We start from the raw sequence: 20,213 nt of genomic DNA, 5'->3' as shown, positions 1-20,213 counted from the left end.
AGAGAGAGAGAGAGAGAGAGAGAGAGAGAGAGAGAGAGAGTCTTGTTCAGCCTCGAGGGAACCCGGGTGTGCGCCAAGGAGAGATGAGGCAGGTTGTAAGAGAGGCAAGCCGGCAGGGTTTGAGACCGGCATCGCGGCGGTTTCTCCTTGCCTTAATCGCTCTCTCTCTCTCTCTCTCTCTCTCTCTCTCTTGCTCTCGCTTTCTCTCTCTTTCTCTCTGTCTCTTTCTCTCTCACACGCTTTCTCTCCCTCTCCCTCTCGCTTGCACACCGTGCCAGCATGATATTGGACGCTGTGTACTCGCGGTGTATTCGAGTACCTACTCCGAGTCTCGGCTCTCCCGGTCCTTTGGCCTTGGACGGAAAGCATTGACCTCGGCGTTCCACTCCGAGGGCACAACCGGTCACGTGGACCACGGTCTACTACAAAATACATACTTATTCGCTTACTCTCCCTCTCCCTCTCTCTCTCTCTCCCCCCCCTCTCTTGTGCTTCATCCTGCGACTCGTAGCCTCTCCTCGTTCTCTTCTCGGTCTTTCTCTCTCCGTCTGTCTATCTCTGCCTCTCCGCCAGCCATGATTCCTCTCAAACGTGGCGGACGCTGGATACACGCGTGGATCGTACGTACATCGTGCGCGCTTGATGTAAACGCCCTCGCTTACGTGGAGTCTCGCGTGAAGTTGGAAACACCGTTGCACTCCTGTTATTATTCGCTTCGTCTTCCTGTCTTATGTGGCCGCGGACATAACGCGCCTTAAACTCCGATATTATGCGCCGCGGGAAATATCAACCGATGGCGGAAGCGCGATGGTTCATGATGGAGCGGACGTCGTGGAGTTGCAGCGGTCGCGATTTTGCGAAATTGGCATTCGTTGCGCCAGGACGTTGACAATCGGAATGAATTGAATTTAACGGGAATAAGACGTGCTTCCTTATGCCCGGGATACGTTGTTCGCGTAACACAATCACGATTGAAACGCCGCTGAAACCGCGGCAAACACGCGCCCTATTTTTGCTCCAATTATCGTCGATTCGTTTCGCTGCTCCGTCGACGGCTTCGTTGACTTGTCTCCGTCATGGACCAATCGAGAAACGAACCGCTCTCCTGGAACATGTACAATCTATCTACCAGGGAGAAAACGGGCCGAAATACCGATATTATTATTCATAAAAAGCAAACAGTGGTTGTGCGCTGTAAAGTGCCCCCGAGGCGTACAATTCAATGATAATTTCAAAAGTCTACGTCAATGGAAGTTCAACTAATTCATATGAAAAATTAGGGGCTTTAATTACCGCAACAATGAATGTTGTTTTATGGCTTGTGTTGGTGGAATATTTCAGTTTTCATGCACGTTACGCGGCTAATTGGCTCGACTAATATTGCAAACTGCATTATTTATACTGTTGCGTTTATAACTTTCTTATTTACGTTGTGTTTATTTTACGCGATGAAACATGTTACACACGGTGTCGCTAATTGGCTCGAAAAATATTGTAAGCGACTGCCGAAAAATATTTCGCCAAACCAAAAATATTTCGAGACATTCAGATGGATAGAGAAATGCAAACGTATAAAAGATGAAAAGAAAAAAGCCACGCCGATATCATGATACACGACGCGACTAAGGATTCTCAGAGCGATCTCTTAACAGAATTGTCGTTGCGTTATCGTCGTCAGCGTTTATGATAAACCGAGCGAATAGGTACGTGGGTCGCTAACTCTGAGCGCCGTCAGTGGCGCGGCGAAAAAGCAATATTGATCTTATGCTAATTTTGCTACTGAGTTATGAAGGGTTCGTGCCGAATAGGATAATTTATTCGCTTGTTAATACCAACTTGTACACACTGCCGCGACCATGTCGGACGTGCGCACCGAAATGCCCGTGTCCAGGAAAATCGGATTCATGCCGTGAACCGACCGAAATTTCGTCGCGGAATCGCGGTACGTCACGATGACGTAAGCCCCGCGACGGCATTATGCTCCGGAGGAGCAGAGACTTTTCACGTTGACGCGTCCTGTCGCAAAGGACATTCGCTCATTTCCTAGGGTGCAGTCGTACCGGAACTTTCGAACTCATACATTTATAATACCGACTCCATTTTCGTGCTCGGCCGTCGTGGATGCGCCATTTGTTACTCCGTCACGACGTACGAGCGAATGCGCCACCATCGGATATTTACATTGCGGATCCGTCGTCAAAAGTTGCTGGAGACGCGTATGATTTGAATTATGGTAATTGTATTTTCGAGCTAAAAATCACAATGTAGAAAACCTCCATTCTTCTCCGCGGTTATTGTCGTAGGAGCTCGCGGTTTATCCTTTCTCATACTTGACGCCAATTACTCCATCGGATCCTGTTATTAGTCTTTCCCTGTGATCTATATATACAGGGTGTCCGGTAACTGATCGAGCAACCGCCGTGTACGGGTAGAACGGATCAAAATAATCATAAAAGTTATATACTATTTTGAAAATTTTTCAATATTTATTCCATAATTAATTAAAATGTATAAACGAATAAGCTCACGAGAAGCGGTAGGACAGGCTCTGTGTGTAAAAGAAATGGCTTACCTCTTAGCAACGATAAGTAAACAGCTGATTTCGAGGCGGAGTAATGTATACGTGTCGCTTGTTACTCCGCCTCGAAATCAGCTGTTTACTTATCGTTACTAAGAGGTAAGCCATTTCTTTTACACACAGAGCCTGTCCTACCGCTTCTCGTGAGCTTATTCGTTTATACATTTTAATTAATTATGGAATAAATATTGAGAAAATTTCAAAATGGTATATAACTTTTATGATATTATTTTGATCCGTTCTATCCGTACACGGCGGTTGCTCGATCAGTTATCGGACACCCTGTATATATAATAGCGTTGCGACTTTTACATTTATACTAACGATACATATATTTATACTAACGATATTTATACTAACAATAGATATACTTATAAACGATAGTGAAAATGTTTAAAATCGCGAGAGTAAATGTTTCACTCAAGCTTAAAGTAGGTGAGTATTTTTTCATGTGTGTGACGCATATAGTATATTAGATTCACTTCTCAATTTCGAATAAAAATATACACTCGACGACTTAGAGTGAAGAATTCACACTATATGAGTGAAAAATTATTTAAATTCGAGTGACTTGGTGGTCACTCTATATTTTCCCAGTGAAATTTCTCTTAAAAAAATTTACTCACTAAATTTCTTGGAATGGGATCTCACTCAAAAGAAGTGAAAAGTGGCAGTCTTCTCACTGGAAGCTGCGGTGAAAATACTGCCATTTGAAATCGCGAGAGTGAATGTTTCACTCAAGCTTACAGTGGATTCTAAATCCATATGAGTGAATATACGGTCGATTACAGTGAATATGTTCACATGACGATAAAATATATTAGATCCACTTTTCAATTTTGAATAAAAATATTTACTCGACGATTCAGAGTAGAGAATATACTCTATATGAGTAAAAAAATCACTTGAATTCGAGTAACTCGATGATCACTATACTTTTCGAGTGAAAATTCATTTGAAAAAATTCAGAGAGTAAAGTCCTACTTACAAAGTGCCGAAATATATGAAATGCATGCCGTCTTACAGATAACGTAATCCATTAGAATAAACTACTGTAACTCTCGTCGATTCAAATTATCCATACTAAACTCATGGTTAAAATTCGCTCGATCATCGGTAGCGGTGCTGCGGTAAAACGTCGTGGGCAATTTTGCCGATTAGTTTCCTACGCTTTTCCCAGTTTGTGCGCGTTGCAAGCGTTGTCTGTCGCGAAGACAAAAAGAAACATTAGTAGCTCGCCCTTCGACGCGGTCGTCACAATGGGCGCCTTACCAACCCCATCCATCATTCGTCCTGTCTTCGCTGTCCACCGTATTGCCTCCACTGCAGAGAGATGGTCCGCGTAGGGTCTGAAACGCAATCCGAAGTTCCGCTCGATCGGACGTGTATACATGGTCGTAGAGCAGCATTCGACCGGCTGCTGATTCGTATTTATGAGCCCCTAATCCGACCCGATTCGACAGTTCGCGCCTTCGCGAGTCCGACCGTGGACGCATTATTGAAGTGCTCGCGAACAAAAAAGTGTTCCACTTTTCGTTGTTTTCTTCTTTTGTCCCTTTTTTCCTCGCAATAATATCGTGGCGCTGCCACGAGGCAAATGCCGATGACGTGTTCGCCGCAACAATAACGTTACTAACTCTGACAATCGATGCGACGTATGAGCGTGGATAGGACAGGAAACCGCGACATGAGTTCCGTCAGCGGTGGTTTTCAGGAATGCTGCGAATTTGTAAAATTATCGGATAACCGGTAGAGCGCTTTGCTGGCGCACTAACGACATTAGAATGTTTCCTCGTGGCTGTTCGACGGATACATACCGCGTCTCTTTGGCAATATCAACGTGAGTGGAGATGTCTTGAAAGCGTACAAGCCTTTAATCTTGCAGAATTATGAGTATCGATGATATTTCTAATAAACAAATGTCATCGTTTCATCATGCACAGTGGATCTCAAACGTTTTCGAAAAGCGCAATTACACATAACATTCGTTTACGAGACGATTTGGAATGGCACATTTATTTTTCTTTGACGAAATTAGAGGCGCATCAAATGGTTATAATCTTCAGTCACTTATGGACTCGCGAAGTAATTAGTTTTGGCAGGAGCCAAAGGGACGATACAAACTGTAAACAGCTCGCGATCCTGACCATTTGATGCACTTCTAACTCTATCAGAGATAACGTGTCAAAACCATTTCGAGTATATTCTTAATTACAAAACAGTCTGTATACATTTGATCGAATGAAATCGCAGCGCTTTAAATTGTCACAATTAAGGCTTATGTTAATAATTGTTTTCTGAAACTTGTCTCATATGAAATACTTTTTAGATTTTTACTCAAAGTTAGGTGCAAACTTTTCAGTTGAATTATAATATAGGTGACATAATCGCAATTCAACTGAATTCAGAGCTGAGTATTAAAAGCGCTATGTATGATATACATGCGTAGTAACTGATTATGACAGAAGTCAAAGTGACAGAGTGCAGAGTGTAACGATATAAATTTAGAGAGAAAATTTTACTCTAAAGTAGAAAACATTTCTCAAGTAATTTTTATATACTTCATGCAACATAACGCAAATTAACGCGACAGTGTCTTGAGTGAACGTCAGCAGCGGCCCGCAATTACGACAACTTGCGACGTTGCATCATTCGATCAGGATCATATGTCAACCGTGTTATAACCAGGCATACTCTATCGTGTTACGTTACGAAAATTCCAGCTCGATTCGCGATTGTTTTCATAATATTATTCCGGGCATGATCCGCATGTAATCCGCGTTGAAATCCGGCCAGATTGTCGCCGTCGTCGAACGACGACACACCGGCGTAGAAGCTAATCACGCGTTTTGTCGCATTGCTCGGTAGGAAGGGCCACTGTTAAAGGCACTCGCCGTTTGCATGGCCATGATTAGGGCCCGCTACGTGCTGCGGACGGGGGATTTGAGGTTCGGGGATTTGTAGTACAAATACGACATGTGGACCGACCTACCAGCCGTACGACCGTACGACCGACCGTATAACGACCACCATAGCACGTACGATACGTCGGACAGCGGCCGCGCGCGCGCTCGCGTAACACGGCTATGGAGCCCTCGTTACAACTGCACAACTACCAAACTGCATTACTGCTGCTGGGAATCTCTGCGTAACTTCGGCATAGCCCGGGCGGGGCTATTTCCCGCGGGGGTTTCCACGGCTGTGCCGTTCCGCCGGACACGGAGCTCCGTTCCGTGCTCTTGCTTCTCAAAGGTAACGGAGGCTGGGCAACGGCTTCGGTCCTCCACCCGGAATCGCGCTCTCTCTCTCTCTCTCTCTCTTTCTCGATTTCAGTCAACGATGTTGGATTGAATTTCGGTTCCCGTCGAGATCTGGACGCGGGCGCGATATACGAAAAGCCGCGGCTATTGATCATCCGCGCGAACGTCGACGCAACACGTCGGATGTATAGATTGTTATTTTAGCTTAACACTCGCGCCTCCTCCCCGTAAAGCTGCTTCGCCGCGAAACTCCCGCTAATGATTAAGGAAGATTAATGGATAGACCGCGAGCTCTCTCTCTCTCTCTCTCTCTCTCTTATTTAGCCGTTGCTCTCGAGGCCGACGCGCGAATGGATGATCGAACATTTCGAGAACCGATTGGAATTAATCGACCGTCGATCCGCCGGCAATTCGTTGGAAAGTAAGCGATACCATGACGGTTGTGTCCAGCGCGAGTGTCGGGGGGTTTCGCTCCCGGAGGCGTCGTGCTGAACACCGGTCGTCGTGCCGCAAATGCGCTCGAGCGATGCAAACGAGACCTGATTTCCCGTCTTCCTGCTCCGATTCTATCCTCCGCGGCGACCCTCGGCCGCGATGAGCTGCGTAATTCCCCTCGGCATTTTTAGAGAGGTCCACCTGCTCTGCAACATCCCGCCAAGGCCTCCTGTTACGGGGCTGTTTTGAGATTGTTACGGTAGACGCCGGTCTGAGTGCTGCTTGTTTGCTTATTCCAGCAAAGCAAACGACGCTTCCTGACGCAGCACTAAGTATATAGCGGCCTTTCTCAATATTCCCCGTGGAGCAAGTTGCAAGAAGGCAGCGCGTTGTTAAACAACTCGAGTATCGTTACTATTTTCGTCACTTGTTATGGCGAAATAAAACGCGAATAGAACGTTCCTCCTGCTTCTCCCCTCTCCATCCCTCTCCCTTCCTTCACTGTTCTGTGCCCGAGGTGGATCGCGATAAATTATGCAAATTCCGACTGGATATTTACGTACTTTTTGGCACGCTTTTAATGCGCCTTGCCGAAGTTTCGAAGCGTGTAAAACGTTAAACGTTCCTCTTAAATCTGCGACGGAGGAAAAAAGGGTGGAAGGAAGCGCGGAAGATAGAGAGGAGCTGGTACCTAAAATTTCCATTAACGCCCGACTGCGCGACGACTCTAAATTATGACTATAATGTGTAAGAGGAGAGACGGTAACAAATGGTAAAATTATCCGGAAAATTAAGTTTTATAAAAGAGTCGGCCGCGCGGTCCGCGCGCGAGAAACGGCTTCCCGAATCGCACTCGGATCGTAAACATGACTGGGAACCATTAGACCGCCGCGGTGCATCCCGCGTGGATTCAACTAATGTGAAATATTCTCCACTTCATTTAGATCCCATTATCTATTTATGCGCTCGCCACTTTGCCTATCACTTCGGGCCTGCTTCTAAGCAGGTTAGCAAAGTCACGCGAAGTTACACCTAAGTCTTAGTCGAATTTAATCGCCGAGTGAAACGTTAAGTAATTAATTGCTCCATCTATGCGTGGAGAATATATTATTTCTTTTTCACATAAATTTTCTTCAATTTTATTATATTTCTAGTAGTGCGGTAAAACAGACTGTTAGAAAGGTCTATTTCTCTCTCTTGCTAAAGAGAAGTAAATTTTCTATATCTAAACAAGTTCTCGGAGGTATACAATTTAAATGAAGAAGATATAAGCCGAGTAAGAGACGAGAAATGAGAGAGAGAGAGAGAGAGAGAGAGAGAGAGAACGCAGATTAGGTGTGAATATTTAAATTACGATAGGAGATAATAACGTTTGACACGTGTCGAATATTTTTTCGTATTTGCAACGTACGCGGTGAAACAGCTTTTCATGTTAAACCTGCATCCCCATTATTAATATTAATTCCCCGATGCTCGACCACAATTATTTACATTATAAATTTTTAAAATTCACTTTTAATGTTACGGGAAAAATAAATTTCGCGGATGATAAATTTTGCTGAAGCATTGCAAATTTTTTCACGGCATATTTCAGTTCCCGAAATATAAAAAGCGCAGATGACATGAAAAATAGCAATAAATTACTGCAGAATGTCGATCTATTTTTCAATTACAAAGAGTACTTTTACGGTAACTTAGAGTATTTCTATAGTAACTTTTTTCTGTAAAATTCTCCGCGTGTAGGACGTTCGAGTACTCTTGGAGATCGCGTGGAATAAAATACACGCGTTTCTCGATCAACACCGGTGATTGGCGCGCCAAATGAAATTGTCGAGAAGATCGGATCGTATAGCGACGCGAATCCACGCAGCTTGCCATCACGACTAATTACATTATACGAAGTCGGCATTTTCGTCTAGCTGCGCGCATGTGACGCCCGCTAACCCTATCTAGTCGTCGATCTGAGCCGCATCGTAAACCCAATCACTAACCATTAGACTAGAACAGGATCCATGAAATTTGGAGTTGACTGCAACGTCGTGTGTAGCAATGTATCTAAACTTCCGCGTCGGGCGTTCTCGTCTCTTATCCGAATATACCATTCGCGTTGACGCTCATGTACAAACACACACACACACACACAAACACATACACGAGAGGGCCACCGGCCTCTCCGCAGACGTCGCATTCGTATTGTATCGGGCTGCTTTGTAATAGCGTCTAGATTCTTGTACGCGATATCGCTAATCGAAAATACCTGAGATACGGGACAAGCGGAGAAAGATGTGCCCGTGTCTTGGCATTGCGTACAATACGAACGACGGTACGCAGCCGAGGAGACACGCGTGTACAATACGTGTACCTCAAAGCGCTACGATACGATATCTGGGAAGCCATCGCTATTGATGTAACAAGCGTTGCCTGCCGTGGATCGTCTCGTGGATCTTACGAAATTTACCGCGTGAGACGTTAATTTATTTACGGACGTTCGCTCGTCGTGGCACGCGTTCCAAAAATAACTTAAACATTTCCTCGCGACGACACAAAGACTTTGCTGAAAAAAAGAGTAGGCAAACATCTAACATAGGAATAGATATAACAGATATAACATAGTAATAGAAAATCTGGAGTTAAGCTAAATTTGTATCTCGGGCACAAGGAATAAATTAATGTTGTATAATTTTTAAATAGAATGGCGAATGGATCTATTACAGTGGATTAAGGCCAAAATTTTGCTTCGGATAGTAGCAGTGTTGTAATACTCTCAAAACCGGGTTTGTGCACAGTTAAAGATTAAATTGGTGATCACACGTATAGATCGTGCAGGGATGAATGCTATCAAAGGGAAGAAGGGGGAGAGTGAAAGAGAGAGAGAGAGAGAGAGAGAGAGAGAGAGAGAAAGAGAAACAGGGTTAGGAGAGGGAGCAGAGTTGTATCTACACTCGGTAGATTTAATCGATCAGATTCACCTGCGAGATATTACGCGGAGCTGCGGCGGTTCGGCGGATTTACCTCTAAATCAAATCCCCTTTTGACGCTGTTGGCGAAATGCCTCGTTAATTAGTATGTATTCTCCCGGGCCTTTCGTCGGTTCTGTTAGATTTTACCGTGAATGATTCGCAAGCGCGTGAACGAAAGCCGGCGGGCGCGCGGTGCACCGCCGACTGCATACCCGGTGCCTCGAAGTAGAAAAGCTTGGGCAATGGAATCGCTAATCCGACGATAAACACATCCGGGTCGCCCGGAGTTCCGGTTGTTTGCACAACAACAATAAACCCGCGAACGTTGCGCATCTGGCTGCGAAGATACGCCGGTTTGCGAACGCCATTATTCGCGCGGACGGTGACATTTTTTCGGTTCTCTCTCTCTCTCTCCCGTTTCAGGCAGACGCATCGTGCAGGACTTGGAGATTTTAAGTGAACGGCCGTGGTCGCGGTTCGATAGCTTATCTCGCGCGAAATGCAGAATTCGCGATACGATTGAGAGCGTGGCCCGCGCAAAAAGCCACCCCGGCCGCGTTGACTAATGCGCCATTTCGATTCGCCAGTCACGACGTGACTTCAGAGCATTCGTTCGTGATTCATCTCGACACACATACACATGTAAATGAGCTTTAATAAAAGATTAATAGCGCAGCAGGTAGATTCTGGCGAGTGTCGGTGATTTAATCAGTCGCGGCCGGGATAATCGTCCGCGTTTTGCCGCGTCGAAGTCGACGTTACCGCTGGATAATCGCACGCTAAGCAAGCAGCGTCAGTGCGGCACACACGACAGTAAAGGGAACATGTTGCGGGAATGAATTTAATAGACTGAATCGGTCGATTGATTGCCGCGTAGTCAGGTCGAGACCAGCGAGGGATTGTCGCGCATCAGGTGCATACAAAGGTGTGCGCTTGGCAGCGTCTTAGCGCACAGCGGCTGTGAGTGGATAATTCGGGCCGTGTGTCTATTAGTCCCGGCAACTATTCGCGGGATTCCTAATCCAGTTTCCAGTTTGTCTTCGATCGAAGTCACGAGACGCGACCGCGCGAAGGACGGGCGCCATAGGCAAGCGCGGTGAGTTGCGGCGAACTTCGAGATGCCATCTGTCCCACAAAGCGCCGCGGAACCGCCGTCGCCGACGTCGCGACACTCGCGAATTCCGTGCCGAGCTCCGGGCCGATTATCGCGGAATAAAAGTGGCATCGCTTTCCCGTGGCGAGATCCAAACTCGCGGAGACTATTCCGACTTCGATCCCGGCTTACCACCGACGACGGGACTTTCAATAAGGGCGGCGCGTCTTGACCTGCGCGTCCGTCGCGCAGGTCGAGCACAATAAGCGAAGCTTCGTCGCAATAACGAAGAATTGCAATTATGGAGTTTCTGCCGTTATCGGTTTTTTCATCTCGAGAATTACGCCGCCAAGTATCGGAAGGAGCGCAAACGAAGCGAAATTACTCGCGTCGAGGGAAGTTGCATTGCCGCCGTCGCCGCACTCTCGGTTGTTTCGCGACGATCCACTTCTTTCGGAATTAATTCGAAGACGACCGCAGAATTACATACGCGAACGCATGAGAAGCGGCCTGGGTTACGACTAAGGCTCGAGAAATGTTCGTCGACGCGGCTGCCTGCGGAATACGAGAGGCCGAAGTGAAATGGTAAATAGTCGCACGTTGTAGCGAGTATGCTCAGTGATTAGAGGCGAAGAGCCGTGCGAACAAAGAGCACGTCTCGCGCCGAAGACGCGCCCCGATCGTCGTAACTTCGCTGTTCGTTACGCCCGGTAAATTGCCATTATGAACGAGACAATGGCGCTATCGCCATGCAAGAGAGCCGCACACGCGCGGCACAACTTCGCGATTTCATTTTGCAAACGTTCCGTTAGCGGCACGTTCTTGACGCTCTCGCGCCCGCGCGTCCTTTTAAAGTTGCGGCCAAAGTTTTCGTTTTCGAGTTACCCGGCATTCTCGGGCGGGTTATTATGCACGTGATATCGCTACCTGACTAAGCTAATCCTTCTAGTTAACGACCCATCGTTCCAGTATCGACGGGGAATATACCGGGAGTTATCGCCGCCGTTGTTGATCCTTATGATAATTTACTACCTGTCAGCTCGGGTGTATTTTTTACTGTCGCTTTTCGTGCGAAGGAAGATTCGTATATGGAGATGATGACTGTCATCTCCATATTGGTTGTTACACAATTACGTTCTCTATACTACTTTTTTTGACTTCTCAGTGACGATTTAAAATGAGTGGTGATGTTATGTGACTACGCGGTTCAACTGCCCCATAACAATTTTTTTTTTTTTTTTTTTTTAATAAGTACATGAAGATTTCTCTTCTATCTTTGTTGCTATCTTCTTTGTAGAAGTTTAAAAAACAGAATACAAAATATATCCAATTCGTGTTTGCTCTGAATTAAAATACATAATAGTTCAAGTAAATCAAAAGGAATTTAGTATTTTACTACGAAACTTACAACTTGAGGCAATCATATTCCGCCAATCCCTAATGTTTCCTCCAGGAAGGTAGGAATCTTCGTTCGGTTATTACATACTTATGTTAACGATTCGTTACTGCTCGAATACTCTTGTTTATATTCTCCGATGTAAGTGAGGAAACCCTATACACTCGGGAAACATGAAGTCTGGAATGCAAGTTGCCGGGTCGGGAGTAACGTTTCTCCTTTCACGCGCTATTTCCCTTCAGTCATGATCATTCGGTTGAGAGGCGTCAATGAGAGAAAAGCTCGTATTATATTGATGTTTTTCTTCTGTGTTTACAAAACGCGAGCTTAAGCAAGCGTCTAAGCCGCGACACTCGCGGCGCGAAATCACACGAGTTCTTTGATCTTGCGCTTTGTAAACACAAGCCCCGCAAGTTGCATTCCAGGCTTCATGTTCCCTGAGTGTACATACTGTTAGCCCCAAAGTATCGAGGAGCGTAACGAAGCCGCGGCGGTACGTGTACGGCATCGCAAAAATCATTGACAGGCGTGACAGCGAAGATATCGGGTGTAATCCCTCGCGGCGCGTTCGTTTTTCATTAGGATCAACGTTCGGCGCGTTGATTATGCGTAAATAAATAAAATGATCGTATAGAATCACGACGGTGGGAACAATGGCGTGTGACGTTCGCGCTGCCGTGAACGCTCGATGTAGTATGCATACAGGCATACATACATAAACACATATATGCACATATGCATGTATAGATACACACGCCGGGCCGCTCGGCGTACGTATAAATTTCTGGCGGTACGCCGGACATTTTCGGGGTATATAATTGCGAAAGCCGGCCGTAATTACCGGCCGTGGGACATTTTTCAGTCACGCCTTCGGCTCTCCGGGCCGATCGAGCCGGAAATCGAATGAATCGCTTGCACCACCGTCACCGCCACCGCCATCACCACCGCTTCATTCTCCCTCGCTCCCCTCACTCCTCCAACCCCGACGTCGAACCCTCTTCCCGGCCCCCTCTCCCATTCTGGCCGATGCATAACGATAGTCAATTCAATTTGAATCGCGGCCAAGCTCGACAGGACAGTTAATTACGCACGAATGACAGCTCCGCCTCGCGCGAATTTGCAGCGCGATCCATTCGAGCGGATCGCCATAGATTGGGTCTATATTCTTCCTCTTCCTCTTTTTTTTTTTCACGATTACGCGCGCGGGACGATATCGGCAGACTCGGCCGATCAAAAACTGCTGGTATGCGGATTTATGCGCGCGATCGTCGCCGATGGTCTCTCCCGTCTTCCTTGCACGTCACATTCGATTTTGGCGGTTTTGTTCCGCGCGCGCGACTCGAAGCTAACACTTTTAGCGTCTCGTCGTCTCGACGCTGTTACTAATAAAGGCCAAAACGGACACCGCAATCTCCGTGCCTCTGGCGGTCGTTTCTCCCTTTCACTCTGCCTTCTCTCGCGCGCTTTCTCTTTCTCGGCGCTCCGCCGTTCTATCCCTCGATTCGTCTCCGTACTTGCGAGAAGGTGTAGTCGGTGTCCTCTCAGTCCTCTCCTCGCCAGGTACGTCGTGAATGAAGCGAAGGCGTGGCGCGCACGTTGATTCATAGCTGGACCGCGAGACGCGACAGAATTGCGAGACGGCTCGACCGCTCGATCATTTATTTATGCCCTTCCCCGCCGCGTCGTTAACTCCGGTTAATCCCGGTTGTGAATGAGTGCCGCGCGAAAAACACTCCGAGCGGAAAATTTACCTGTTTCTAGCCAATAACTGGCCAGGAATTCTGGTTACTGGCTAGTTGCTGATCAGTTTCGACGACGCTTGTTAAAGACTACTAGATAATAAAACTACTTAATTACTGACCAGCAACTAGTTAGTAAGTAGTTAGTTGTAATGAATTCTACTCGTATACAATGAGTCATGAATTGTCAGACATCTTGTATATCTGCTCAGAATAAGAGCGGTCAGATGAACATCGGTCACACGATGCTCTGTATTCTAAGAGTTAAGATAATTGTAGCTTTATTTTTAATTAGCATTTTTCTTGCCTAAAGTTTTTGGCTAGTAAATGTCCAAGAGACACTAACTAATATTTTTCAAGCTTTTATTGGACAGAAGCTGTCCAACATTTTTATGAGCTAGTTTCTGGTCAGCAAATGGCCGAGAAATACCGATCGGTATTTCTCTGTCCATTTCTTGTCTAATGGATCCTAGCCTCTAAAAACTCGCCAGTTTCTGGCTAGTAACCGGTTTTTCCTGGAAATTTACTTGGGATCTATTCGGGATTCTCTCGATACTCGTAAGTTGCGGTTGCGTTTCGACAGTTTTCCATTTTTCAGCGAGCGCGCGAAAGCGAAACGTCAGGTCAGCAGAGTGAGCTTACTCGCCTGCGTGACTAGGTTGGACAGTCCATCATCCGTTATAGAGTGGTATTTCGCGAACGGCGTCGGCATCATTATGATAATTTTGACGGAGTGGACACTCGACGGCACTCTTCAATATTATGTTGATTACGATACTGCCGTTATCGCGGCTGAAGTTATTTGCCGACGCGCTCTCCGTTATCAATTGTCGAGCGCGCACTTAATGTTATATGCGCACGCTAATAGAAGCCAAATTGCGGGCATTGACGCGAGCCGCAATAGTGACCAACGGACTGACCGCAAATCTTTTCGTCGTGTGTAATCGATCGATCGTTACACACCGAGACTGTTCAGACGTGATTACATTTCGACCAAATGGATGAAACGGGTTTGACAGAGATTATATGCGGCAGGTGCGCGAATATCGACATTTCCATCATGATAACAAGGAGGGCTCGTTCAGATATCGGAGATTATTGCGCGCCAGTCTTTGATAGTCGTTTGAATTTGTAATCGCCTCGCCGGCGCTTGATATCCCTCGAGCTCGCGTTCAAGGCGCCTCGCGATCGACGCGCTCGCGTTCCCGATTAAAGCAACCTTTAGCGAAAAGAAACGGGATTAGTCTTTGGTAGACGATTATTGACATAGCGCGTGGGGAAAGATTAAAGACCAAGATTGATCCTCTTTAAATCAGTACTCCGCTTGCCGCAGTCATTTTCAATTCTCTCCGAGGCAGCGGAATCGTGAGCTTTCGCTCAGCGGATCGCCTGTTATTCTTCTTTCGCGTTCAACTTCACCTCACCTCGGTTGGCTTGAAAATCGATTACATTTTCGCGATGCGCGCCAACCAGCGGTCGTGTGTCGCGGATCGGAGTGCGCGAACGATACGCGCATTGTTATGATAATTCAGTAAGAACGGAATGATAGGTAGGTAACGAGGATAAAGTTACTAGGCGCGCAGGGGAAGCCATTATCCGCGATTTTCATAAGCGATTGGACCGCTCGCGTATTTCCGTTGCTATTATCGCTGTCAGGATATACGATGTGGCGGCTGGTAATGAAGACGGATCGCTTTCTGCGAATCAAACGAGATACGCGCCTCTCTTCTTTTGCAGCTCGGTCTGCGGCGAGATGAGAGAGAGCGAATGAACGAGAGAAACAGAGAGAAAGAGAGAGAGAAAAAGGGAAGGAAAGAGAAAGAGAGAGAAGGGAAGGGGGAAAGACTGGATGGTCGGACTTTAATCAGGCTTTAATTGCCTTAATTCGTGATTGCTGCGCGCGATCGGCACGGAATGTCTCGTGAGATAAAGAAGGCGGCGTTGCTCGTGTTTCAACGAGAGCACCTCGGCTCGTTTTAACCCTTTCGCACTCGCAAACGAATTATCTCGCCTGACATCGTTCGTCTCAAACAGACTCGGCTTCGCCGTGTATAGTATCGTCGATCTCTTTCCTTTTTTCTTCAGAGAAAGAGCGCTCATGCGCGCGCAAATATGTCTTCTCTTTTGCTGCGTAAAAATTTCCGCTTCCCAAACATCCCGCTTCTGAGGGTCTGTAATTCTCGTAATTCGTCGAGTCGCGAGCTCGACGGCGCTTTATTCGCTCGGATGTATTCAACACGCGCGGCTAGAATCGCTCGCTCGGTCGCTCGCGCGCACGATTAGCATGATTATAGAGACGCGTTTATGGTCGTTCGCCGAGAAAAATGAGATCCTCCGAGAGGAACGCGCGCCCGAAGACCGGGGGTCCCGTTCTTATTGCTGGGAAGTATGGTAATCCGGCAAAGCGCGAAAAGTTCTGCTAACGATTATTCAAGAGCGGCGGCGACGGGGCGTTCGTTCGTGCCGCACCACGGAAATTGGATCGAGGAATGAAATTCTTTCGTCTAATTAGAGCACAATATCTTCGCTCAGCTAGAGGGTTACGCTCCGAGCTTACTCTTTTACCTGCGCCTTATACATCAAACGTTCCACGGGAATTAATTGCTCGCCGGGGAAAGCGGTCCAGGGTGCGCAACGCTCGAGGGTGTTCTGGTTAAACACGTCAAACGTGTCTCTTTGTGCCATCTGATAATCGTAATTTCAGCGCGGCGAGACACCGTCAAGGTTATTAAGCCTAATTTTGTTATCGTATTTCGTTTTTATCGCAGTCATCTGGTCTCTCACAAGCGGGGTGCGCAGTGTGTGAAAGGTTGTAGTTGCATTTTATTGGATATCACATTATTCCCCGCGCGTGTTAAGATTTCATACGCATTTCCTCTTTTCTTCTTTAAAACGCGTACAGGTAATCGCAATAGAACGGTTGTACGCGGCCGCGAGCGGGTTCGGTTTTCGGCGTGGATCGTAATTCTCCTAAAGAAATTTTCAATTTCGTAATAATGTTGTGGCGCGTATATCGGGCGTGTATCGAGCGGTGTGTGGAGGACTCATTTGCCGACTTGTTTGCGCAGACGTTATTTAGCGCGGAATGTTTCATCGCGAAAACAGCAGCATAGCCGATATCTACCTGGGGGCCAATAAATGTACAGGTTACTCCGCATTGTTCCTCTAAACAAGGTATTCGACTCATTCGTTGTATTAACGCTTTAAACCTCGCCTCTCTCGCGCACGGAAAAAACAACTTTTCTAATTTTCATACCAAAACTAATTTCGCCCGCGTGTTAAGTTGACATTGCCCGATATTGTCACGCACCTCCGGGAGGTCGTTTCGAACGAGGACAACGATGACGTCGACGACGTTAATGCACCGTAAAAATAAGCGCACGAAATTGTACGCGTGCCATACTAATGGCGCCGAGTCGGTGGCTTAATTACGCTCCCGAGACAATACCCCAGATGATACTTGAGGGTTCCTAGGTGTTTCCTATCCCTTTGAGCCTCTTGATCAATGTGATCATAGCGACGGGCTGAACTGTTTGCACGGAGAGGCCCGACCGCGATGCTACGTCAGGATGGCCGAGTGTGGTTTGAGCGATCTCGTACAGCCAATAGACTCGCATAAATTAGAAGCGTTAATACGCGTTAGAGCAATCTCATCTTGGATATTGCCCGAGGGATCGTATCGTGTAACAGTCGGCTCGTCCGCTATCGCGTGTCTGACTCCGCTACCTTGGCCGAGTGAATTCCGAATCTACGCTCGTAAATAATTGACAACAACAAGTGGAATGATTGATATTTGGACGTATGCACGACGCCGGAGAGTCGTCGAATATCAAGTATATTCTACACTGAAAAGAATCTCTTGTATACACAGAAAAAATGTCCTAACGCTAAAAAGAATAATTATTCAGTTTCTTTCTTTTAAGTAATGGATATCTGCAACAAGGAATGTTTTTTTTATTTTAATCTTAAAATATATCCATCATAAATTTCAGAAAAAATTCATTGTTATGTATTCAAAAGAAAGATTTTTCTCTTTACAGGAATATTGTGAAACTTTATCAAAGAATAGGTTCGTTGAACTCTATGCAGTAAACAAAGCGAAAATATCTGTTTTAATTTAATATTCTTGGTTGAAATATGCTAAACTAATTAGAATCTAGAATGTGTCTCGAATAAATTTCAAACTTATGATGAAAAAGCTTATAAAAATTTTGCGGATATATAAACTTGTGAAATACTTGAAATAAATAACGTTGATTTGAATGTATATATAGATACCCTGATATAAATTTTTTTATGCATATCCCGCAGCTTTTAAATTAATTACATTTGCCCGGCGCAACCAGTTGATGTTTCGATCACGAATAAAAGAGGGGCGAGTCAGGTTTTGAAAAACTTGGGAAACGACCGCGTCTCTCGCAATATTAATCATTATCGCGTTGCGGCGTCTCACAATGCTTTGTTTACTCTCGGAGCACACGCATGGGACGACGCGTTGTGAAAAGCGCGGTACAATTAATTAAAAATGTTTCTCGCGTTCGCGTGCGCGCGCGTGCGTGGACGCTCTATAATGAATTAATTTGAAATTGAAATTATTGTCGCGTGTTTGTCAATACACCGTGGGAAAACACGAGAAAGAAAATGTGCATGTGTATGTATACATGCGCATCCACAGCCTGACAAAGAAAAATACACCGTCACACGCACATTCGCTGTTTCCCTCGGCATGAAAATTAAAAACGCTCGCGGATTTAACGCGGCGCGCTTCTGCTGCGCTACGAGATGCCGCTAGCGCGGGCGCCGATTGGTTGCGCCGCGCACGCCGGTAGGGCCGATTGGCCGGCGCGCGGAGGTGCGTTCGATAGTCCGGCTCGCGCTACCCCCAGTACCCGGCAGAACCTCGTGAAGGAAAGTGTTTCGTCTGTCGCGTCGGTACTTTCGAGGCTCCCTCGTACGCGAACCGCGTGCAAACTTCACCGTCCTTTCTCTCTCTCTCTCTCTCTCTTCCTTCTCTCTCTCTCCCCCTATTTTTCTTTCTATTCTACTCTATTCTATCTTTTCTCTCTCTCTCTCTTCTCTCTCTATTCTCTGTATTCTACTCTCTTTCTCTCTCTCTCTCTCTTCTCTTTCTATTCTCTGTACTCTACTCTCTTTCTCTCTCTCTTTCTTTATCTCTGTTTCTATTCTATTCTCTCTTTATTCTACTCTCTCTCTCTCTCTCTCTCTTTATCTCTCTCTTTCTGTTCTACTCTCTCTCTCTTTTTTGTTCTATTTTTCTCTCTCTATCTCTGTATCTTTCCCACCGTCTTTTTCCCACGTCTGTGCCACGCTTCGCATATTTTCAGCGCGAGAAACAAATCGTCGCGCGTCGTGTAGCCGACGACGCTCTGTTCCTCGGCCGCTCCGATTGGCCTCGTGAGCGCGGGAGAAGACGGTCGTCGTTTGAGCGACTCGTTCCCCCGCGGCTGTCACGCGCATCTCGCGTTCCTTGCCTCTCTTCTTCGCATCCTCGCCGGCGAATATAACGTTACGTGTTACGGTTGCGGTTTTGTGCGAACGAGCCCTTTGTGTTCCGTGAACCTCGTTTTGCTCAGTGTCGTTTTGTTGATTTTTGAGGATTTTTCAACAGCCTGACTACGAGCGGACGCCGCGCGGACGACTTCCGGTAAGTTCGCTCTCCTCCAATTTATTCATTCGATGAAATCATCTGGCGCGCGCGCGATCGACTATAATTATTTTTTATTTGTTGCGAATTAACGGGCGCTCATCATCATCACGTGGAATTGGCGGAATGGAAGACTCGCGAAAAAGCGTAGCGCGTTTTGACGCGGCAAAGTATCGGCCGCTTCGCTTCTCGCGTTTTGTTGATTTATCGCGTATGAAATAGTCTGCCGACGCACAGATTTTGGATTTCAGGATGATTACAGAGCACCAGGTGGTATCGCTCGTTCAAGGGAGCGCGATTAGCAAAATGGTGCTGTGCGCCGTATGCGAACGCAATAATGCTCAGCGCGTTAATTGTTGCGTTAATTATTCCCGATGAATTTTGTTTTAACCGTTTTTTTTTCCTTTCTGCACCGAGTCTCGTTTTTATTATAGCCGGAAAGTTGACCTTGCGCGCTTATGAATCGCCGATGAAATTGTTTGATACGCGCGGCCTTTCACGTAACCTCTGTATCATATTCCGCAATTTTTATACTCTTCGCGTTTGTCTATTTCGCGCTCGGGTTATGCAAAAGTTATGCAAAGAGGCTGGCGAGTATTTCGTGCCATGAAATATTACATTCGCGTTCGCTCCATTTGATCTCTCTCGGTGTAACTTGTCAATGTCATTATCGGGCGTCTCGTCGCGGCGAACACAACGACACGCGATTAAAGATAAGCGCGTGACAGAAACGTCAACGAACACATGGCGAACAGCTACATCGTATAATAGCCCCTAAACGATGAGAAACGAACGCGTGGTGTTGCCAATGTCAAAGACTTCACGGCACTGTCAATATTGGAGCAGCAGCTCACGGCACGCGTTTCCCGTGTAGGAAGACGCGCGCGCTCAAACAAGACGCGTGGTAGTCGGTATAAACCGGCTCACATCCGGCCGACAAGACGAAGCGCCGAGTACTTAATCCATCGTTTCGCGACGCGCTCTTCGAGAAGCTCGTCAATATTTGCCGGCGATTTTTCGTACGAGACGCGCACCGAAATCAAGCGTCGTCATCGTGACCCGCGGTCGGCTTCCTCTGCTCTCCCTC

General features: G+C 46.5%; 1 protein-coding gene across 6 annotated transcripts in view; it reads left to right on the top strand.

Moving 5' to 3' along the window:
* The window catches only part of LOC116841751, a 177,891-nt gene that overhangs the window by 38,425 nt on the left and 119,253 nt on the right, over positions 1-20,213 (top strand). Inside the window, exons 1-2 of one of the 6 annotated variants that reach the window (XR_004377598.1) lie at positions 18,355-18,393; positions 18,807-19,126. The exons of 1 other annotated variant lie outside the window; for it this stretch is intronic. The gene's annotated coding sequence lies outside the window, so the exon portion shown is untranslated. Of the gene's footprint in view, positions 1-18,354; positions 18,413-18,622; positions 19,127-20,213 lie in introns of those variants that run through there. 4 more of the 6 variants (XR_004377600.1, XR_004377599.1, XR_004377601.1 and 1 more) reach the window with 4 other exon arrangements.

Source organism: Odontomachus brunneus, unplaced genomic scaffold (assembly GCF_010583005.1).
Source record: "Odontomachus brunneus isolate Ranch 3 - 2012 unplaced genomic scaffold, Obru_v1 Obru_scaffold_018, whole genome shotgun sequence".
Lineage (NCBI taxonomy): Eukaryota > Metazoa > Arthropoda > Insecta > Hymenoptera > Formicidae > Odontomachus > Odontomachus brunneus.
Note: the sequence above shows the minus strand (reverse complement) of the source record. Positions and strands in the feature narration are given on the sequence as shown.